This window comes from Heptranchias perlo, chromosome 6 (assembly GCF_035084215.1).
Source record: "Heptranchias perlo isolate sHepPer1 chromosome 6, sHepPer1.hap1, whole genome shotgun sequence".
In the NCBI taxonomy this organism is placed as follows: Eukaryota; Metazoa; Chordata; class Chondrichthyes; order Hexanchiformes; family Hexanchidae; genus Heptranchias; species Heptranchias perlo.
The window spans coordinates 53,225,545-53,247,619 of NC_090330.1; the positions used below are offsets into that span (position 1 = coordinate 53,225,545).

The 22,075-nt window shown below is 38.4% G+C and overlaps 1 protein-coding gene across 1 annotated transcript in view; it reads left to right on the plus strand.

Annotated features, from left to right (window-relative positions):
- The window catches only part of tmem135 (transmembrane protein 135), a 362,855-nt gene that overhangs the window by 40,775 nt on the left and 300,005 nt on the right, over window positions 1-22,075 (plus strand). The gene's annotated exons all lie outside the window — the stretch shown is intronic.

Below are 22,075 nucleotides of genomic sequence, written 5' to 3' on the forward strand. Positions count from 1 at the left end.
GTCGCTCCTGTTTGACAATGCCAGACTGCTAGCTCACACCAGACCACCGGTGCATTTTCCATTTCACTGTTTGGGTGCAAAAAAAGGCAGTAAGAAAAGTTAATGGACAGAAACAATTGTTTTCACAGCTCCCTGCTCAGTTTCTTTCTTACAGTTGTTAAAGTGGGCTAGAATACTGTAGAATGAAGATACATCTCTTAAACAACCTTAAACAACAAGTTGGAAACAAATGCTGACAAGTTCAGAAAAGTAGTTAAACATACTTACTGTACTAAATGCTAAACTAAAAATGTTTATGATTTGATGCTTTTGGATTTTTGTTGGTATATGTCATAATAATTGAAGTAGTAAGTACGAGAAGTTGTAGATTTGAAAGAGTGGCCTTCAGACATGTCACTGCTTGGAATTGTGGCCCTTGACCAAAAGTTAATGAGCACTCCGGTTTTAGCTCTATTTGCAATCATTAACTACTGACTAATGGACATGATGGCAGTGCTAATGTGTGCCTTATAGATTATCTGAGTGGAATGGTACTCCACAGTTTCAATACTTCTTAAAACTTCAGCTGAGGCCCAAGCCACAGCTGATGATGGATGGTAAATGCATGTGGTGTAGTTATAGACCTTTCTGTTCTGCTGTACGTGACAGAATAAGCTGTACTTGTCCAGAATGCAGTGAAGTGAGAAATCTCTATGACAGGGGTTCATTGTAAAAAGGACTCATTAGGGGTTTGCCGTGTTTAACAAAAATGAAGTGTGATTGGACTTTGGCCAAAATCAAGGCACTGCACCTCACCAGTAAACTTTTGCAGTCTGTATTTCCATGTGGGAGCTGTTTTGCTGGTGAGAGCATCTGACACCATTAATGTTAAAAGAACAAAAAAAATCCTCCAATTCACTGTGGAATTGCAGGGTTGGACAGGGTTATTGCTTTTTTTTTGGTTTATGGAGGAGTCCAAGTAATTGAGTAGGCTATTTCCACATCGCCAAGTTCAGAAAGGGAAAGTTAGTTAGCTGTGAAATAGTTCAAATATTTTGAATACCTTTTGCAATTTTGCAGGGACAAAAAAGCATCAGAAGTAGCATCTGGATACTAAAAAGTAAAATGTAGTGTTTTAATTACTTTTACCATACAACTAATTTTATCAATTTCAAAGGCTATCAGGGTTGTTAGCGTGGAATGTTGAATCTTTAAGTCTGACTCCGAGTGGTGATTTTTTCCCACAACAGGGTTATGTTGAACTTTCAGGTTTCCTTCATTAGTATCTGTTAATGGTTCAACAACTAGAAAATATGATATCCACCAGATTTTAGAAAGGTTAGGAAATCAAACTGTTTTGATTGCAATACTTGTATTCTTGTATGAATTAGTGCCAACTGATTGTTCCCATACTTTAGCAGTTTGCTGTGAAAGTTGATAACTTGTGTCATGAGATTTTCAGTTTCCAATGTGCAACATGATTTACTGCAAAGTTCTAAAAGTTATCAGAGCAAAAAAGCTTAGTATTATGACAAGCTAAATAATTGGGATCTTGTTCCAATCACACTGGTAGTAAATGCTACTGCAGGCCTTTAGGAAATGCTGAGAAAACAGCCAGCTGGAAAAGCACAGATTGCCGTCATGGCATGACTGTTTAAGTGTATAAAAGCATGAGTTTGCTGTATGTTTTCCATGTTCTCTTTTGATAGGTTGTGCATTGCATGCTGTGCTCCTTTTTAAAATCAGGGAATACAAGCTCAAAATTAACTTGGAGCAATTATTCTGCAAAACAACTAATACAATACATTTTTTGCTTTTGAGTTGTCAACAGTCTATATGATGCGTAACATCTGCCTGAAAATTTGCTAAATCAAAATCCATCAGCAGCTGTTTGGGTTTTAGTTCTGCATACTGTTCTATTGAATAATAAAATGAAGTGATGCAAAATTATATAGAATCATTATTATGGGTACTAGAAGGACTTTTCTTCAAGGGAGGGAAGGAAAGTCAAAGAGAATGCAGAACTCCCTTGTGCACCTGTAAATGGATTATTTGTTCATCTCAGTCTGACAATGTATCCAATGCTAAGGCGTGGGGAAAGGGAAAAGAGAAGTAAATGCCTAGAGTCTTCAGTTGTTTACTTACAAATGACAAATTCCTCCTTGAACTGCTACATCTTCACTGGAATATTTTTCAAGAAAACCTTGTTTTCATTGCTGAACAACATAACAGTTGGATGATTCAAAATTAATTCTAATTTTTTTTAACACCTGAAGACTATTCCCTAACCTAGTTAGAGTAATTTCTGTTTAACCATAAGTACCTAGAAGTTGTCCAAAAACTCCTGGAAGAAATTCCTGATAACATACAGACTTTGAAATTACAGCATAGTATACTAGCTTACACTTGAAAAAAAAATGTCAGTATTTCCTTCAGTATTTTTATGGAGTTAACAAATTTAAAGTAAATGTTGTAATTTCAAGGCCTGAGTGCTTTAATCAGATTTTGAACCACTAAGTAAATTTGGAAGAAAAAGGCTGTATTTCAACATCATTTTGTATTTTAAGTGTTTTTCCCAAATAAAAGTATGGTGGTATTAATTTTATAGTTGTTGTATTTGATTAGTACATGCTCTGCATACAAGGCCATTCTTTAGTACTCTGCTCTCATTGCTGGCACATGAACTTTTGTACCAGTGACTTCACTGCTGGGGGCCAGCTGTCTGTTGGAAATCAATGGGCCTAAGAGATTAACTGTAAATTAAACAGCAGCTACAGCAGGTTTGTTATTTCAGAGCTCTTAATCTGAACATGTAGCTAGGCCTTGTAAGAAATCCATCCACAGCTCAATGCCTTGTCAGTTGTTAAAGGGTGTGTTCTCTGATAGTTAACCATCAACCATATATTTTTAGGTTTGTACCTTATTATTGCCATTATTTGACAGTGTAAAGAAATTGTTTCCTGTTTTTGCTGTCCTGGGATCCTGCCTGAAGTCTATGCAATGGGATGTTATTGCAACTTCTTAGCCTCATGCTGTCTAGAGGGTCCAAAGCAGATCTTGACTCCAGCAGCAATATATTATTGATTGGCGCATTGCAATGTTGTGCTAAAGTCAAAGCAGTTTTGAAAAAAGAAATACCATTTAATGAATATTGCTGCACACATCCCACATCATTCTGAAATTTCACTTACATTTGATATATCAAATATTTGAATAAAAATGGCCAATTAATTTGTTTTTATTCCAAATTAGAATTAAGTGGCTAAACAAAGTTGCCTAGTGCATTATTGTACAACCATAAAGCACAAGTGATGAGATGTAGGTTTGTACCTGAGATTTCTTCACTGAGTCTTTGTTTTCTGCGAGGCCATGAGGAGCAGTGTGGTTTTAATTGCACAGAATAATTTTAGTTGGCAATTGTTGCAAATATTTTGGTTACAAGTGCTCTGGGATTTTGGGAGCTGTCTGAATTTAGGTCTCCAGGCCTGTAATTAGATTATAGTTCCAGATGTGTAGGAAAGGTTTAATGTAACAGTTTTGTACAAGTAAAATATCAAATTTTTAAGTGAATTTATATTTCATTTTGAACAACGTAATCTTTAGAGGTAATTGCATTGGTTATGCAGATCAGGACTAATTCTCATCTGCACATGCGTGCATGTAAAAAATATACCTTCACTCATAAACCCACTGTCATTACCAAAATTTCCTTATTAACAAAATACAGAATTTAAAAAAAATGTCCATATTGTGTAAGCAAATTGGGCAGTCTAATTAAAAATAGTATTTGTCATGTAGCTTTTATTTTCTTCATAATGAAAAATGCCAGTCAGTGTATGTTGCAGCTATTGTAAACCATGATTCCTCCTTCAATGTGCCGATTTGTGGTTCATTAATCTTTGAGCATGTTATTCTTGGTCAGTAGCTAACTACTAGTGCAGGTAAGTTATTAACTTTCCAGAGTGGTATGGGTGCTGCCTTGCCTTTGTTTGTGAAAATCTTTATTTAGTTGGTCTTTCATGATACTTCAATGTACTGACGTGGATTTTTTTTGCCGTCACTGAATGAAGCCTGTTCAGTTTTATTATGGTTTTCAGTTTTCACCTGTTGCTTTTGTGATCCTCTAAGATCTATTTTATGCGGTGTGCCATGGCAAGGACTTTCATTCTTAGTGAGTTGTGTAGATTTTGTTTTTAAGAGTATTATTTTACTTTAAATAGTAAAATAAATGGAGACATTTTTATGGTTTGGTGTATGTTTTAAATTCTTTTTGGACATTGTGAGAAAGAAAAGGGATATGCATATTTTGAAAGCTAAGTAGGTCCAGTTTGGCTCAGTGGTAACACTATTGCCTCTAAGTCAGAAGATAGTGGGTTGAAATTCCATTCCAGTCACTTGATCGCAAAATGTAGGTTGAAGCTTCAATATGGTACTGAGGGAGTATCGCATTGTTGATACCATCTTTTGTATGAGACATTGAACCAAGGCCTCAACTGCCTGTTAAGGTGGCTGTAAAAGATCCCATGGCACCATTTGAGGAAAAGCAGGGGAGTTAACTTGGTGTTACAACATTTATCCCTCAACCATCATCGCCAGATGATTATTTCAGTCATTGTTGTTTGTGGGACCTTGCTGTGTGCAAATTGGCTGCTGCATTTGCCTGCATAATAGTGACTACATTTCAAAATAATTCATTGGATGTGAAGCGCTTTGGAACATCCTGAGAATGTGAAATGGACTATATAAATGCAAATTTGTTCTTTCATTTCTTTTATTTCTTTTTTGAATGGCTTCATTTTCTTTTCAAATAAATAATGATAGTTGTATCACCCACTGCGGTGGTGAAAACAGCTTTCTATCTGATCATGCACGTTTTCAATATTTTGAAGGTTTTCTCAATTCAATTTTAGTGTTTATCAAAAATAAATGGTATAGGTTTTTAATGTACATTTGGTTCACCAGAGTATCAACCTTTTATGCTGAGAAACTTGATCTTGTAATTCTCAAATTTTTATAACAGCTAGCGATAATATTTTGACTAGTTCTAGGGGATCGCCTACTGGATCTATCATTTCATTGCTGGTCATCAAAAAATCATTGGTCTGCCTGGGAATGCTTTAGAGTGTTGAGCTTAAAAATCGTGTTTGTCGTAATGCAGCAGTAGAGCGGTGGTGATATTTAGTTATTTTCTGAGTAGTTGTGAATTGCTTTTGTTGTGCATATAAAGTCACAGAAAAGGAAGTGGCTGAACTGAAGCTTACCTACTGTGTCAAGTGGAATGTCAAGTGGGGGTTGTCGAATAAATGTAACTTTTTTTACTTTTAATTCAAGAATAAGTGTTGAAAGAAGATGAAAGGTAAAAGAATGTGTTGGATTGAAATGCATCACGCGTTCTTTTGTCACTTTTCTATTTTTTTTGATGCATTTTGCTATGTGGGTAAAAGTGAAAGATTAATCTAATTTAGGGATATTGGAGGAATAATGCAAGCTGTTTTCTATAGCACTCTTTCTGCAACTGATATTATGCTACTCCTATATATTTTTCAAAAAGGTTAATTGAAAAAGAATAGCTGCTACTTCAGTTCACTGAGGCGGTCAGTTGAGCTCTGATTATATAATTGGCTATATGATTATAAAATTGTTTTTTTAAATGGACAATTTCTTGTCCAATTTTAAAATAATGAGATTATTTGTGTGCCATATTTTTTTTATAACAGCCATCAACAGTATTTTTTATAAAATGGACATTGCGTTGTTCACCTACTGCCTTTTTTATTTTTAAAAAGATTTTTGATGGCTGTTACAATAACTATTTAAACTGATAACACTTAGATGGCTGATTAGTGTCTGGACAAATCAGTTAATCAGTATGTGGCAGCCAGATGGTGGATATAAACAAATGTCTGCAGTATTGCAAAATATGGAAAATAAATCAAATGATTAGTTTCCACTTATAAACCTGATATGAGTATGTTTGCTGAAGTTCCACCGAGGCCCTGATTTACTACTGGGCCTGGTTTAGCTCTTCCTGCTCCATTTAATATTTTTGATAATCTATATCCAGGCCTGATGCATGTAATAATAGTCCATTGCAACTTTTAGTTGATTATAATTGCATTCCCAGCTTTGCCTGCCTTTTTGTAGGTTATTTTGAGCATTCTTTGACCCAGTCTCCCAGACTTCCTCTTCCATTTCATTGATGACACTGTGAGTTCTGCTTCTTGGTCTCACTCTGATCTTGAGAATTTGAATAATCATATTTCCAATTTCCACCAATTCCCTCATGTTTGTATGATCCGTCTTTACTCCTTCCTTCCCTGCCTGGACATTTCTCTCTTTATCTCCAGTGATGAGCTTTCTACTGACATCTATTACAAGCCCACCGATTCCCACAACTACCTGGAGTATGCTACTTCCCATCCTGCTTTCTGTAAAGACTTCATCCCTTTCTCCCAGTTTCACTATCTCCACTGCATCTGCATTGATAACTCTGCCTTCCAGACTAGAGCTTCTGAAGTGTCCTTTTTTTTCTTCAGCTGACGCTTCCCTTCTGCAGCACTCAACTGGGGCCTTGACCAGGTCCAACACATTTTCTTGACCCCCTCTCCATCTTCTCGCAATAGTCCCCGTGTTCTTCACCTTTGACCCCAGCGGCCTCTGCATTCGCCAGATCATCTTCCACCATTTATGCCTTATGCAACGTGATCCCACCAGCAAATGGATCGCCCTCTCTCCGCTTTTTGGAGGGACCGTTCTCTCCGTGAAACCTAGACACACTTTTCCATCACTCCAACTTCTTTCACCTGCATCTTCCTATGCAAATACAGCGGATGCAACACTTGCCCATTCACCTCCAGCTCCACAAACATTCCTGCCATGTGAGAGCAATTTACGTGTACTTCCTTTAATCTAGTATACTGTATTCACTGCTAATGATGTGATCTGCTCTAGGTTGGGGAAACTAAATGCAAATTAAGTGACCGCTTCGTGTAATATTCTGCCTGAGCTACCTGTGGCTCGCCCCTTTAACTTCCTCTCCCATTCACACTTGGCTTGGTACACTGTTCCAACGAAGCTCAATGCAAGCCTCAGGAGTGAAATGTTATCTTTTTCCTAAACACCCTTTGATCTGAATACTGACTTGAGTAAATTGAGACTTTAGCTAATTCCTCATTTTCAACCTGTAAATTTCATTCTTGATCCGCCAGGTTTTTTTTAATGATTTCCATTTCTCCCATCTCCCCTTTCTCTAAGCTTTTAGTTTCCTTAGCTATTCACGCATCCTTTGTTTCTTTAATGTCTTAATGCTTCTGTCTATTATTTTACTGAGATGATCTGTTGTTAGAATTGGATAGCCATATGGTGAAGAATAGAATGCTGGAGCCTGGTCTTTGGTTGCTTCCAAGCCTTTATTCACAGAGCGAAAACAAACAAACACACACACACACACACACACACACACACACACCTATAAAAAGGATTGAACCCCACCACCTGAATACAATTAACACTAATTGATACAGATCTGTTAGTAGTATGATTTATAACATCATTCCACTGAAGCTTCCTCACTAAATGATATTTATCCCCCCCTTTTTTCTAATGACGTTAGTATCTCTTTCCACCTATTTCAGTTCTGAAGGATATGCATCCAAAACACAAACTTGTCTATTTTCTCCACAGACGCCGTGTATTTCCAGCATTTTCTGTTTTGATTTCATAGTTGCATTGAAATTCTGCTGTAATGAAAGAGTTTGTGTGGTCACTTTAGGGAGTTTTGCATGTAGACTATGATCTTGGAGCAACTGGCAGTAAACTGACTTTTTAGCCACAGGGAGACTGTTTATGTTGCAGAGATGCTCTTTCTGCTGCTGTTCAATATTTTCCCCAGAATCCTGCAGAATTTTTCTTTACATGTGTTTAAAATATTTATGGTGATATAGTGATGGAATTGCATACATCCATGCTTACAGATAGGGTTACTGGTTTTGCAAGGATTTTAATGCAAGATAACCCAACCATACGAAAGCTCCATTCTTTCACCTACAAATTATCTTGTATTTTAGGAGTATTCATTAAGATAACTTTGAAAACGTTCAACATAGTTTTGCACAGCTCAGACTTTTTAAAGGGTTGATTGTACTTATTCTGGCTGTAAGAGAGCCTATATCTAAAGTACATGGCTAAAAGAGCAAATAGTCTTGTCTCTTTAGAGTCAGAGTTTGTGTTGAAAAGTGATTTCTATCACAATGCATCCTTTTATCTATGTACCCTATTAAAGTTTGATTTTCTTGTAAATGCCCAAGGTAGGCCCAAGGAGACATCAATGAACTCGACTGTCAGGTTTTGGCATTTTTTGGATTTTTTTTCCTTCACGGAAAGGATTTTAGGATTGAGTTATGTTTAAGGGTTGTGTTTTAAAACAAAGTGAATTCGTACAGATTTAAAAAGAAAGAGCATTGGTTTCAGGTATTGATTAAAAAGAAAGGCTATAAGTTTCAGGCATTGACCATATGTATTAAAGCCAGACCGGCCAGTTTGAGAAATATCACAAGTTTATCTATTGTAAACTGATACAACAAGAGTCTGTTTTCTTATTCCAGGTCCGTTAGTCAGGATGACCGAAAATGTTAAGTAATTTGTCATCTTGTCCCAGATGGCCAACAAATCCACACCTATCGTGGCAACAATGATTTTGTTCATGTGGGCACAGCATGAGGTGTCTGCAGAGAATGTACTTCTGGGAGAGGGGGAGAGACGGCTTGGTCGTCAGTCCTGTTAGTGAATCGTTGCAGGGGAAGGTATCCGAGACACTGCCCCTCTGCTCCCTGGGATCAGAATTAACAGCAAAGAAGGAAAAACCGTGGCAGGACAGTCGGGCTTTGAATAAAGGACTGTGTGAAACTGTTTTGGTCCAAGGTAATCAGGTTCTGTTAGAAGTTGCCGAGAAAAAAGAAGTATGCCAAAAGCAAGTCAGATCATGAAAGGAACTGGTTTATTGTTTGCTTTTTTTTGAGGAGGGTAGTTAGGTAAGTGGAATTTGCTTTGACTTTATGTTCACTTAGAGTCTGAAATCAAGCAGTTTAATTTATATCTAACTTCACCTCGCCAAATGTTGCAGTTGGCCATCAAAAAATTGGAGAAGCACCTGTGAGGGAATATGTGTAAGACATGATATCCCGCTTGGATCACAAGGGTTTTTTTTGCTGTTAAATCCCTGGGTTATGCTATTCTGTAATTTGATATGGGGCAGTATGGGCACACTCCTGAATGTAAAGTGCTCAGACCACTTACCAGAGTGACCAGCACTGCTGTACTTGAGAATTTAAGACTGACCTGAAACTAGTACTGTCAACACAACTTGATTTAAAAAAAAATCAATCTGGATTAGCATTTATAAAGAATTTAAAATATGAATTGGTTACAATTGACTATTATGACAATGCAAACAAAACTTGTGGAAACAGTAAGCCTAAGGCATAGGCCAATTCAGCTTGTACTGAGTCGACCAATATATACTCCACACACAGCAATCTAGAGAGTCATGATACCTGGGAGACAATTACACCAAAATAATCTAATCAAGAGGTTCAAATAACATCATAAATTGCGTAAGCTCGAAGATTACAATTACTGCTTTGCAATTACTCAATAATTACTGCTAAATATGTTATAAGCCTAAGGGTGAAGGATATTTAATTTTGAGCCATTTTTTGGTACTGACAGGCCCACTCAATGTCGAAGGCAATAGCCAGTGCTCATGTGTGATGATCATACTGTAGAATTAACAATTATAACATTATTACTTTAACTGATTACACCTCAATAAGTCTAATCACTAAGAAATTCTATGGTCAGTAAATATAATGCCTTTATATGGAAGGTAGAAATGCTTCTGTAATTAGCCATCTAAAATAGCCCAGTTTCCTATGAAGTCCTGTATTCTCTAAAGCTTTGCATCATGGCTCGAGCCTGTGCAATCAAAAGAAACAGCAGTTTAAAAAAACCCATAAATTTAAAAAAAAATCTGGGGACATTTTTTTTCGAGGCTTGTCGGCAGTGTGAGGTTGGAAAATCAGGCGGCCAACCTATTCGCGGGGTATCTGATTTTCGGACTGGTGATTTAGGGGCAAAGAATCAAGCCCTGCTACTAACATGAATGGGTTTCGTATAAATTAATTGCTCTGAAAAGGTCCTATTTCTTTGGGCGTTGCTCCGCTCATAGTGCAAGTCTCAACCATGATATTTGGGTGCGTGAGAATCCTGGGACTTGCTTCTTAAGGGTAGAAAGTAGATTTTTCATGAAGTTTTTTTTTTAGCCATTGCTGCATTTTACTGCATGCATTAGTTGTTCTGCTGGGTAGTCCTCTATTATTAAATAATTTGCCACTGTCAATATTCCATTGTTTTTGCTTGCTGCTGGATTTGATGTTGAACTTTAAATGGCATTGAGCATGGGTATTTCTGTGCCAGTTCTGAACTTGTTACGTAATTGCGATATAGAGGAAGAGCTTGTGAGAGACCCACACATGCAGATGTAACGACCCCTGACATTGTTTGGCATTGACCCCTCTGCATGTATCTGGACCTGCTTTTGCTTCACTGCTTTTGCTTTACAGTTCAGGCTGCCAAAGCATTATGCTATCTGCTGTACTATAGCCTGCAGACAACATCTGGATCAGGGATGGCTTTTCCAATGGAGATGAAGGTAACTACAGCATAAAGTTTCTAAGCCATCCCAGGAGAAACTGACATATAAAGCACTCTGTTATGCACACATTATCCAACAAGTGATAATCACCATTTTTGCAAGGGGCAACACTTCCATGACTTTTCCTGCAGAAAGGAGGCATCAGCTGGAATGGATGCACAGCATTCATTCGGTGGCAGGATTCTATTGAGCGCACAATGTCTCGTGGTATCCACGTGGGTATCCGGTATGAGGAACATGGGTGACTATTAGAATCATAGAATGGTTACAGCACAGGAGGAGGCCATTCGGCTCCATCGGCTCTATGTCGGCTCTTTGTAAGAGCAATCCAGTTAGTCCCATTCTCCCGCTCTTTCCCCATAGCCCTGCAAATTTTTTTCCCTTCAAGTATTTATCCAATTCCTTTTTGAAAGCCACAATTGAATCTGCTTCCACCACCCTTTCAGGCAACGCATTGAGTCAGTTGGCAGTCTCCCTTCATGCAGTTGGCACCTGTGCTTTTATTAGAGGGTAAGCTTCAGCCCCATGTGGAGCCACACTCTTTTGGTGCATGTGCTACAGCAGGATCTCCGTTGAGCATCAAAGGGAGCAATGTTGCAAACCTATCTCCTCTGTGCTGTTGTGAACAACTGGTGCACTTTTTTGAAACCACCCCAACTTTCCTTTTTATGGTGAGCTGCAGCCCTTCAAGATCTCTATCGCTGGCTTTTGCGATCCCCAGCTAAGTGTACTACAGGCAGAGCTCTCCAGATAAACTTTGGCTGTGGCCACAGCCTGTTCAAATTAGTTATAGTCCAACAATTTTATTTGAAATTCACAAGCTTTCGGAGGCTTCCTCCTTCCTCAGGTGAATGTTGTGGAAATGAAATCCTCAAACCCTTCGCATTTATAAATCACAGAACAATACCTGGTGATTGCAGACAGTCTTTCCAACTGCCCGTTGCCAAGGCAATCACAGTGTGCAGACAGAGAGGTGTTACCTACAAGTCCACCGAATATACAAACCACCAAAAAAAAACAGAGAGAGAGAGGCAGAAACAGAAAAGACAGCAAATGACCCGTTATATTAAAAACAGATAACATTTGTTCGCTGGTGGGGTTACGTGTAGCGTGACATGAACCCAAGATCCCGGTTGAGGCCGTCCTCATGGGTGCAGAACTTGGCTATCAATTTCTGCTCGACGATTTTGCGTTGTCGAGTGTCTCGAAGGCCGCCTTGGAGTATGCTTACCCGAAGGTCAGTGGCTGAATGTCCTTGACTGCTGAAATGTTCCCTGACTGGGAGGGAACCCTCCTGTCTGGCGATTGTTGCGCGGTGTCCGTTCATCCGTTGTCGCAGCATCTGCATGGTCTCGCCAATGTACCATGCTCTGGGGCATCCTTTCCTGCAACGTATGAGGTAGACAACGTTGGCCGAGTCACAGGAGTATGAACCAGTTGTCAACCCCAGTCCATTACCGGCATCTCCACATCATGTTCAAATTAGGTGGAGGGACTCTCATCCCAGAATGTGGCACCTCTGCTTCTGGCTAGCCGGTGTGAGTGTGCCTGCATAGGCACCCACAGTCCCAGGTTTGTGGAGATTTTAAAATCAGTATTTAATCTTGGGATTCAGCTAATGAGTAAATTTTGTTGAACACCCATATTTAGACTCTTGCTTTGTAATCCCCCACCATCCATCTAGTGTACGTGGAAACCCCAGATGTAGCATCACTCACTCAGAGAAAGAAGGGGATGACTGCTAACAGGTGCTGCTTGTTTCCTTATGAAAATCAGTTACATCTACTGGGCAGCAGAAGAGAGAATTTGGAAGAGCACACCTGTCCTTAAGGCAGAAAATGATTCAGCGACTTCATCAATGATTCCAAGCTAAGTGGCTGAAGGTTAATTGCAATCTTTGTATGCTGGTAGCCTGCTGGATGTTATAATGTTGTGATTTGTTATCTATTCAGCTATAGACAGTTAAATGTTTGGTGAACCAGTTAAAATTCATATGTAATGTTAGTAAATCTGAAGTGTTGCCCATAGTACTTGAAGATTGGGGTCGGGTGAAGATTGGAGTTCCAGATAAAAGTGAAAGTAAAAAGGTGAAAGAGACACATGTAAATATGATTTTAAAAATGAGTCACAAAGTTCAAAAAGTAGTTTCAAAAGTTGAGAATTCAAAAGAAGATGCTGCAGCAGGATGGAGGAGATTCACTGGTATCGGTACTAAAATCTAAGCTGCTGGAAGATGGACAGAGGAAGTGTGACAGTCCATTCTTAACACAGAGATAGGGAATTCTCATTATAAATGTTAATTTGAAATATTGACTTCAAATGTTGACAAAAATGTTGACACAAAAGCGTTACTTGAAATTTGAGATAAGGAAATTAAGTTTTTAGGACTTTGGGTATTTTGGGAAACAGAACAGTCGAGTTGCTTGCAGCAGAGGACTTTTTCTGCCGTACAGGCCGAGGTGCCGGGGGATGCAAAACTTGAATCGCGACAACACCATCACTGACAGGACGTTATAATTACTGTGTGACAAGTTTACATGAGCAGTTTCCTTTGAAAGTGGACATAGGAATTTATAATGGATAAAGTTTAGATAGAAAGTGTGTGCAGACATAAGATTTTAAATATCAGTAATTCAAAAGTAAAAATTGAGAAATCATGGATGGATATTGCAGTCTCATCGCCAAAGGACTCAGACTTGACTTCTGATTTTATCTTTGAATAATCTATTCTCTATTAATAATTGGTAATGCTGTACGTGGAGAATAAACACCAACACTGGTTGGGATGAATGGCCTGTTTCAGTTATTTCTATAGTTCTTAATCATTACACTTTTTTTCTTTTTAAATTTATAAGTTAAAGTTTTGCTTTATTCGTTTTGTCCATGCAGGATAGGATGCATCATGTTCTAAATGTTGCTCTAAATTTGCTGTATGCCAAATTTGGTCAATGATAGTACAATTGCAAAATGCACTTTATGAAATAGCATACAGGAGTAAAAATTGTATAAATTTACTTTCACAATTATTTGGATATTTAAGCAAGTGTTTGCATTGCTCCAGTTTTTTTTGTGTGTTAAGAATAGAATATGTACACATTGTGCAACCAATTAGGGAAAGCATTGTGGACAGCAGTTAAAGAATTGCAAATGTGAATATAAAGGTTCTGTGTTAGAATAGAGAACAGTGATGATTTAAATCACAATGCATTATATTCAGTACCTTTAATTAGGTTTAGTATCCTTATTCCAGAGCATGTTTAATTATTCATAAACATTCAAATTAACAGGAGCTTTTATGGCTCCTTTAACAACCTGCTTGCTACCGCTTTCGCTTTTTAAGTGATCTTCTTAGAGGTAGACTGTTCCTGACTGGCTGCTCATATAATTGTAGGAATTGCAGCTCAGAATGGAGATCATTTGTCTCATTGAACATCTGCTGATTCTAGCTTTTGAAGGCTAAAACAAGCACTGAAAATGATTTAGATAAAAAAAACAATAGAAATCAGAATCCTACCTACATTCATTGTTTTCTCTTGGTTCATCTTTTTTACATATCCAAAAATACATTAAATGGTCATTCATCTCATTGCTGCCATTGGGACATTGCTGCACACAAAATGGCTGCCAAGTTTGCACTTAAAAACAGTTTGTATTTGAAGTGCTTTGGGACGCTTCTGACAGATGTGTTAAGATCACAAGATAATTACGGATGAGGAAGGTCATTCGACTCCTATTAATTCAACCATACAGCAAGATCTTAATGTCCTACTGTTTGAGCATCCAATTATTTCTTAAAAGATTGCAGGGTTTTTGCCTCCACTATTCTTTCTGGCAGTCAAATCTATATGTCATTCACTCTTTTTGTGTGAAGTCAAATTTTCTAATTTACTTTTTACTCATTTGAGCCTGTCTGTTTGTCCTAATCTAGCACCTTAATTCTTAAAGTAATATTCCTTCACTGTCTTGTATACCTCTATAAGATCACATCTCAGATGCTTTTTGTGGCTGAAAAGCCAAAGTTTCTCCAGTTTTTCCTCATAACTCAAACCTTAGACCCTAAGAATCAGCTTCATGGCTCTTCTCTGCATTGCCTCCTGCAATTGAATGTCTCCCATGTGTATTGGTGACTAGAACTGGAGGCAGTATTCAAGATGTGGTCTGACCAGAGCCCTATAAAGTTTGGTCGTGGCTTCCTCTGACTTATTTTGTACTGATTTGGCTATGACGTGCTTTATACATGCCAGTTCTTTTTTTTACCGCTGCTTTTCCTTGCTGTCATAATATTTCCAATGTTCTTGACCATTGTACTTTTTGTATTTCTTAAAAGATGCCTTCTTATCCTTTTATTTTCTTTACATCTGTCCTTTACCACAGTGACCTTGTAGCTGTTTTATCCATCTTGGTTTGGTCAGAATGAATTTCAATAGTAGCCTCACCAACATTGTCTTAAATGGTTTTCTAATGTATATTTTTCAACCATTGTTGTGTTCCTATCATACTTCCTAAACATACTTTTCACATATGCCAACTGTCAATATTTTATGTTGACAGTTAACGTTTTTTCAGTGCAATGCAGATGTCAGCATTTGCTGAGAAAATCAGGGCGAAGTGACCCAGACCTCTCTTCATTGTTGGTTTTACTGTTAATGAAAGTGATTGCAGGCTTTGCATATTGTAGGTGGGAATTCTTGTGGGAACAAAAGTTCCTACCTACAGTATAGTGGTTAGAATCACTTCCAGCAGCAGAACTTGGGTCGGAGCGGAAAGGGAGGTGAATTGATAGCAGTGAAGGGGAGAGGGAGAAAAATGAATGATAATGAAGAGGCAAGGGAAGGGAGAAATTAAGCAAACAGAAACTGGAAGTGGTCATTTGCGGCGCAGATGAGAGAAGAAGCTGGGAGCTGTGCTTTGGAATAGGAGAGGTAGGAGAGTGCCAGCATTATCTGAAGGATTGGGTAGGGCAAGAGATGGAGGGAGGGGGGAGAAGGTGAGAAAGAGAAGAAAAAGTGCCAGCATGAATTGGGTTGGAAAGAGAGAAGAGGCTTTATTGAGTGGGGAGGAGGTGAATTGGAGAACAGCGTGTCTGAAAAAGTGAGTTGGATGGAATGCAGTGTCCCTTTTGAACTGAGTCTGGAGGTGGGTAGTTTGCCCTTGGACTGGGTTAGGGGGTTTGGATGTGGGAGAGTGACTGTTGAGATAACTTTTGGGGACGTTATGGTCTGTTGAAAATACAAGTGTCACTTTGTTTTTCTTTTTTAGATTATAAATCTAACAATTGTGAAATATAGGCATGCTTAAAATGAACCAGGATGCTTTATTTTAATGTAAACATTCAAAGTGCACCACCAACTTTGTGCCTTCATTTATATTTTCCCATTCAGGCTTTTATGTGCTTCTTCCAATAGGGTGTTAAACACCCTATAGATCTGTTGTACAATGGACTTAGTTCTGAGATGACTGTTTATATCATTTAAACTTGTACTTGGATTCACTCTTACAAGGAATGGAAAGCATTTGTTCTTGGTCACTACATCCAATGGAGTGTAACCACATTTAATTTCTGCTGGCAGTTGGCACAATCACCTTACAATGCTCACCACATATACCTAGTTCCAGCTGTGTCTGTTAAACTGTTCATTGTATAATTTATAATTAGGCAAGCAGTGCTTACTGTACCTTTTATTTGTTAAAACACATGGGATCACTGGCTAGACCTATGGCTGTAAATTGTAGAGTAATGTACGAAAACACATAAAATTACATAACGTACTATTTGTTCCATTATACTGTCCTCAAGTTAATTTTTTTTAGGTTTAACTTCAAATGCTGTACAGATCTGTGTCTTTCCCTCCCCACCTGCACTAATAAGTCCAATACCTTAAATTTTAATCTCTGTTCAGAGAGTTTTGTTACAGAGCACTCTTCACTCTGAATTTTTAAAATTTATTTCACATCCTCTACGTGCCACTAGTTGTAAGTTTTGGTCTCCATTTGGAAGGACTAAGAGCCAATAACCCCATGATGTTGTCCTACCTGCCCAATGAATGAAATCCACTGCCTAGGCATAATTTCTTTTCCCCACTATTTACTTCATACACGTTTCTGTGGCTCTCTTGTGACATTCAGGAAATTGGCATTTTAGTTTTTTCAGTTTGGTAAAATAATGTTTTGAATATCAAGTGATGTTCAAGGTGTCAATTACTTTATTTCTCAACATTGGGTAGTCATTTTTGGTGTCTGACATGTGTCTGCCTCAACGTCAGCCACCTGTATTGTTAGGAGGTGATTTTGGTTCCAAACCCTGTCATGCCTTCTTTGATGTGGAATTTTGGTGTGTGTCCTTTTGACTGTATTTTCAGACAATTGTCTTTTCCCCCAGTTTTTTCTGTGTTGGCAGAGATGATATTACCCAGGCAATTAACGTCTTCAGACATTTCTTTGGACCTCCATTGCCCTACTGAGATACTAATTGACCTGCTTTGCATGTATAGCATTCATGGTTTTCTTATTACCCCACTTACTGGTTTTCACCCAGGCACCACTATTCAATCTGTAGTCACGTCGTGGCTTTTTGATCATGAATGCTTCCATTAAGTAGGTGGCGTAACATATTTTGCACTCACTCTGTAAGTGTGTCTCTATTGCCGTTAGCAAAGGAGACTGGTAGAGTTTGAATAGTCTTCATGGGGTCAAAGCAAGAGTCTTTATGAACTTTTTTCATATCTTAGGTAGCTTTTGGGAGGGCTTTTAAGATAGATCATAACCTATTTTTGAGAACTCAGGTCATCCTTTTATTCATCTTTCAGGACAATAAGTGTTCAAGTAGGACCCTTTAAAGAGCTAAAGTTTTGAACATATGGGTAATTTTAACTTTTATCGTCTATGGAAAAGAAAATCGGACAGATTGTAAAAAGGGCAGCCAATTGCTATTGTCTGTTTTTTGCCTGGTGACAAGTTAAAATTACTCAACCTGTAACTCAAGATTATGGGAGAGAGTGAGTCAAATACCCCTCCATTAGCTAGAGTGTACTGCAAGGCCCATGACGGACAACATTTCTGGTGGTTTTCCGGTTTGTGCGTAAATTTAGGAGGTTATCCCTTCAAAGCAAGACTGTTTGCTTCAACAAGGAGTCTAAATGGATAGATTTGTTGGGACAGAGGTGGTACTTGCAGAATATTCAGGTCTGGTGTTAAATTCATTGGGTAGGATTCTAACACCATAGAGCCTCCGTAGTCGTGGCTAATATAATTTCATCTGAAGGGGTCTTTTTCTCCTTATGTCGGGAAAGGAACAAGGTGCAGTTAATTTTAGGTCGGTTGCTGTTGGTATCTTGTTTTAATGCAAATTTCAGGTTTCCCTAAGGACCTGCAAACCAAGTTGTTCAAGATGCCTTTAGTGGTAAGGGATTTGTCTGATTACCAGATTCAGGAAAGGCTGGAGTTAAAATTTCTTTTACTGTAGAGTCAGTCATTGTTTCCAAAAGTGCTACCATACTTAGTAATAACCTCTACTATTTCCTTCTGGCTCCTGGTTCTGTGATTGGCAGGAACTAGGAGTGTAAAGTTAAGGTCAGCAAACCATATGCTTCCTGATATTATTTCCCTCCCATTCCTACTGGAAATTTGAAATTGCTTAAAATGGATTGAATTTTGATCCATTTTTTGTCTAGCTCATACCTGGCTGCACAATAAAGAAAATAAATTATGTATGGTGGTATATTAAACATTCACATTAACAAAATGATTCTTGGCTCTGCTAGCTAGATCTCCAATAGGTTACTGTACTTCCGTTTTTTTTCAGTACTTGTGTAAATCGGTAACAATTTCTGTTACTGTTCATACAAATGGAAGGTAAAACTATGCAGTAAAGTTCTGAATATAATTTTATTAAGTGCTAACATTTTAATGTCAGGCTTATTCTTCTTTAAAGGATCTTTTCCATGTGGTAAGCTAACCACTTTTTACAAATTGAAAGTGGCAATTTAACTGAGGAATCAGGAAGTGAGCTGACTCTCGGGTGCTCTGAAACTAGGAAGTGTGAGACATTTGTAGGAGGCATTCTCACATTGCTTTGCATCAGATGTAGTATAACTCCTGCCCGGTGAGGTGCCAAGTTTAAAGAGTGCCCAAGTGGTCCTTTGGATCTCCTGGAAACCATATAAATTTAGTTGGACTTTTTTAATGCAGAAGACATTGAGACAATGAGAAAGTAGGCATTGTTATCCATGCTTGCCTCGAAAGAAAGAACTAAACTTTTACATTCCTATGTCGTCTTATTACATCTTCAGAATGTCCCAAAGCACCTCACAGTTTATGGATTATTTCGAAGTGCAGTCACTATTATGTAAGCAAATGTGGTAGTCAATTTGTGCATGGCATGGTTTCAAACAGTATGAACAGTTAATCTGTTTTTGCTGCTGTTGGTTGAGGAGGCATTGTTGACCCTGCTGATCTTTGAAAAATGCCATAGAATCTTTTATCATCACCTGAGAAGGCAGATTGGTTTAATGTCTGCTCCAAAAGATAGAACCTGTGTCAGTGCAGCATCCCCTCAGAATGGCACCCCTAACATTTAAAAAAAATCACCCCTCACCCCCAATGGAGTTCTGCCTGTGCATGCAAAACAGCAGGATTCTCTGCCACTGAAGTCAATGCAAGTTGCAGCTGATGATGTAACTCACAGCACACAATACAGATACTGATTTCAGACTGCTATTTCTGGTATAACAGCAGCCTTGGATTCATAACTGTGCGTTTGATAAAAGTGAACACTCTTACTTTCTGCATTGCATGTTGTCATTAAGTTTTGTTAATTGATCCATTAAGCTATTTTTGTTTGGCTTGTATGTGCCCATAAAGGGAATTTAATCTAACCCAGCTGTTCTGTCTGTGTTTATAAGTTCATCTGTGAATAAGTACTTCAACAAATTGAAATTTCTTAACCAGCTTTGTATAGTGTGCCGACAAGTATATACATATTTGTTTTTGAGGAAGTGTGTGAAATTCTAATGTTACGTTCATATATGCCAATCTACAAAATTCGGAAAAGCTGACAGCTTCCAAAACGCTGACCACTCCAAAAACAATGTAGAACTAAAATACTTTATTTATCTATTGCACCAACTCATTTTGCTCATGGACTTTTTTTTCTTTCAATCGGTAGTGTTACTTATCACTACTATGTTTCGAGTTTAGAGCTGTTTTCTCAGCCTTGCATATTGTTAAGGCTCATTGGTCTCCTTTCTATGGTTAGCTGGGCTGTAGGTATTGCTGCTCTCATGAGCCACTGGAACATATACATCTGCTGTTTCCTGCACAGCAGGGAGTCAGTGTCACTTAGTTAAAGAAATGACAATCGATTCAAATGCAGCATGCACTTTTCCTCATAAAAGGATACCTCTCTCTGACCCCTATGTAGCAAAAATTTGAATGGGATTTGTGTCAAAGGGATTGAGAAGACAGTCTTTGTCAGCAAAATATAAATGATGGAGGTGCTGCATTATAAGAAAAAAAGTGTGAAAACTGAACAATTATTTTTTAAACAGAAATTAGGATAAGTACTTTTAACTGACGCTATCATTGAAATGTAGTTGGAGTGTATTGCAGCTTTATTATTCAGTAAGGTTTTAGTATATATTAGTAGCCATAAAATACTAGGAAGGCATTCTTGCCTTTTAAGTTTCTCTAGTAAGGATGATGAGGATAATAACCTTGTTGGGTTTTGTAATTGTTATATGACGTGTCCAAGGTAGGCCAGCATGGGAATCACAAGTGTGGTACACAAATGCTCTGAATTCCACGCATTTGCACTTTTGGGAAATTCTCTGGTAAATCAACCCAGAATGCTGGAGGCCATTTTAAAAAAAACAATGGATTTTGATGGGCTACCACTGACATGCGAACAGCCTTCCAATTGCTACCTTTCTACAAAATGTGATTGGTCATTAATTATGATAAGCCATCCAAAACCCTCCATTAGACACTGGAATCTAGCTCACTCAGTAAAGTTTCAATGCCGTGTTAATAAGTAAGGCTTATTGAGTCGTGCCTGTGTGTGCTCCCAGCTCCTCAGGCATTTCCCCACTATTCTCTTTTATGTATGTATTTGTGCCAGGCCTACTGAAATGGTGTGACGTGGAGCCTAATTTGGGGCTTCATCAATAATTTAATTAAGAGCACTTGATGTTGGTGCTTGACTAAGTGCTGGGCAGTTTGTGTCTGCTCTATTTAAGTGCATACTTTAGAGTGAAACTGTCTACTGATCAGCCGGACGATGTGTTGGGGTTGGTTCGGGTATTTTGTAACAGAAGCTTCCTATACTGTAGTTACATCAATTGCCCTTGACCAGCAGCACAAGGAATTCGCTGGGCACAAATGCTGAATAGGGTCATGGGGGATTCAGCACCTTGATGTGCCACAGCTGAGAGTTTATTCTGCTTGGGTGAAAGGTTGTTAAACCCCAGTATGTGGTTCTGTTACACATTCCTTAAAAGGAGCACTCTTGTAATCAGGTACAGGGGATCGGTGCAAATATGCTTTTGGCAGATCTGGTACACTTCAATTGGATTTGGAATTAAGTTGATTTGATTTACATTGATTCTTTTTTTCAAATTTTAAGAGTGAGAAGTGGTGATTGCATTACACGCAACAGCAGCAACCTATGTCACCACAATTATTTTTTGTCCAGGATTGGGCAGGTCCAATCACACATGCACTGTACAGTACTCCTCTATGACTGATTGTAAATGAGAGGCTGGTTCACTCACGCATCTCACAGGCACACCTCAAAAACCCAGACCTTTTCTGACCATTTAAAAAAATGTGTACAATTGCTAGACAACCACCCCAAAACACAACTGTTAAGCTCAAAACTGAATAAGTTACCCTAGTCACTGCCCAGAGGTGTTGAGGAAGCTTACGTGGACTATCTGACGTAAGCAGCACAGGACCACAGTCTTGTCGCACAAGCACTCTGAATTCCACACGTGCGCAAAAGTCAGTGAAAAAGCTTTTGGGTGTTCTGGGGCAGATAGTTCAGGATGCTGGAAGCTGTTTTTAAAAAAAAACTTTGAAAGGGAATTGCTGACAGACGAACAGCACTCCAAAGTCACTCACTGTGCAAAACATGAATTGTTGTCAACTATGAACATATGATCAATTTAACAGCCTTTAGATGAAATGCAATGTTAGTTTTAACCCTCACAGGAAATTAAAATTGACAGTAGAGAAGTAGAATCTTGTTGAGATGTTGTCTGACTTAACAGCAAGGTAACGAGTGACCTTGTGACTTTGGCTTTGTTTGAATAAGTCAAATGTACATAGACTTACGCTGCTGACATATTGCAGCTACCCTTTGTGCTACTACCTCATGTCTGAGTTATACTG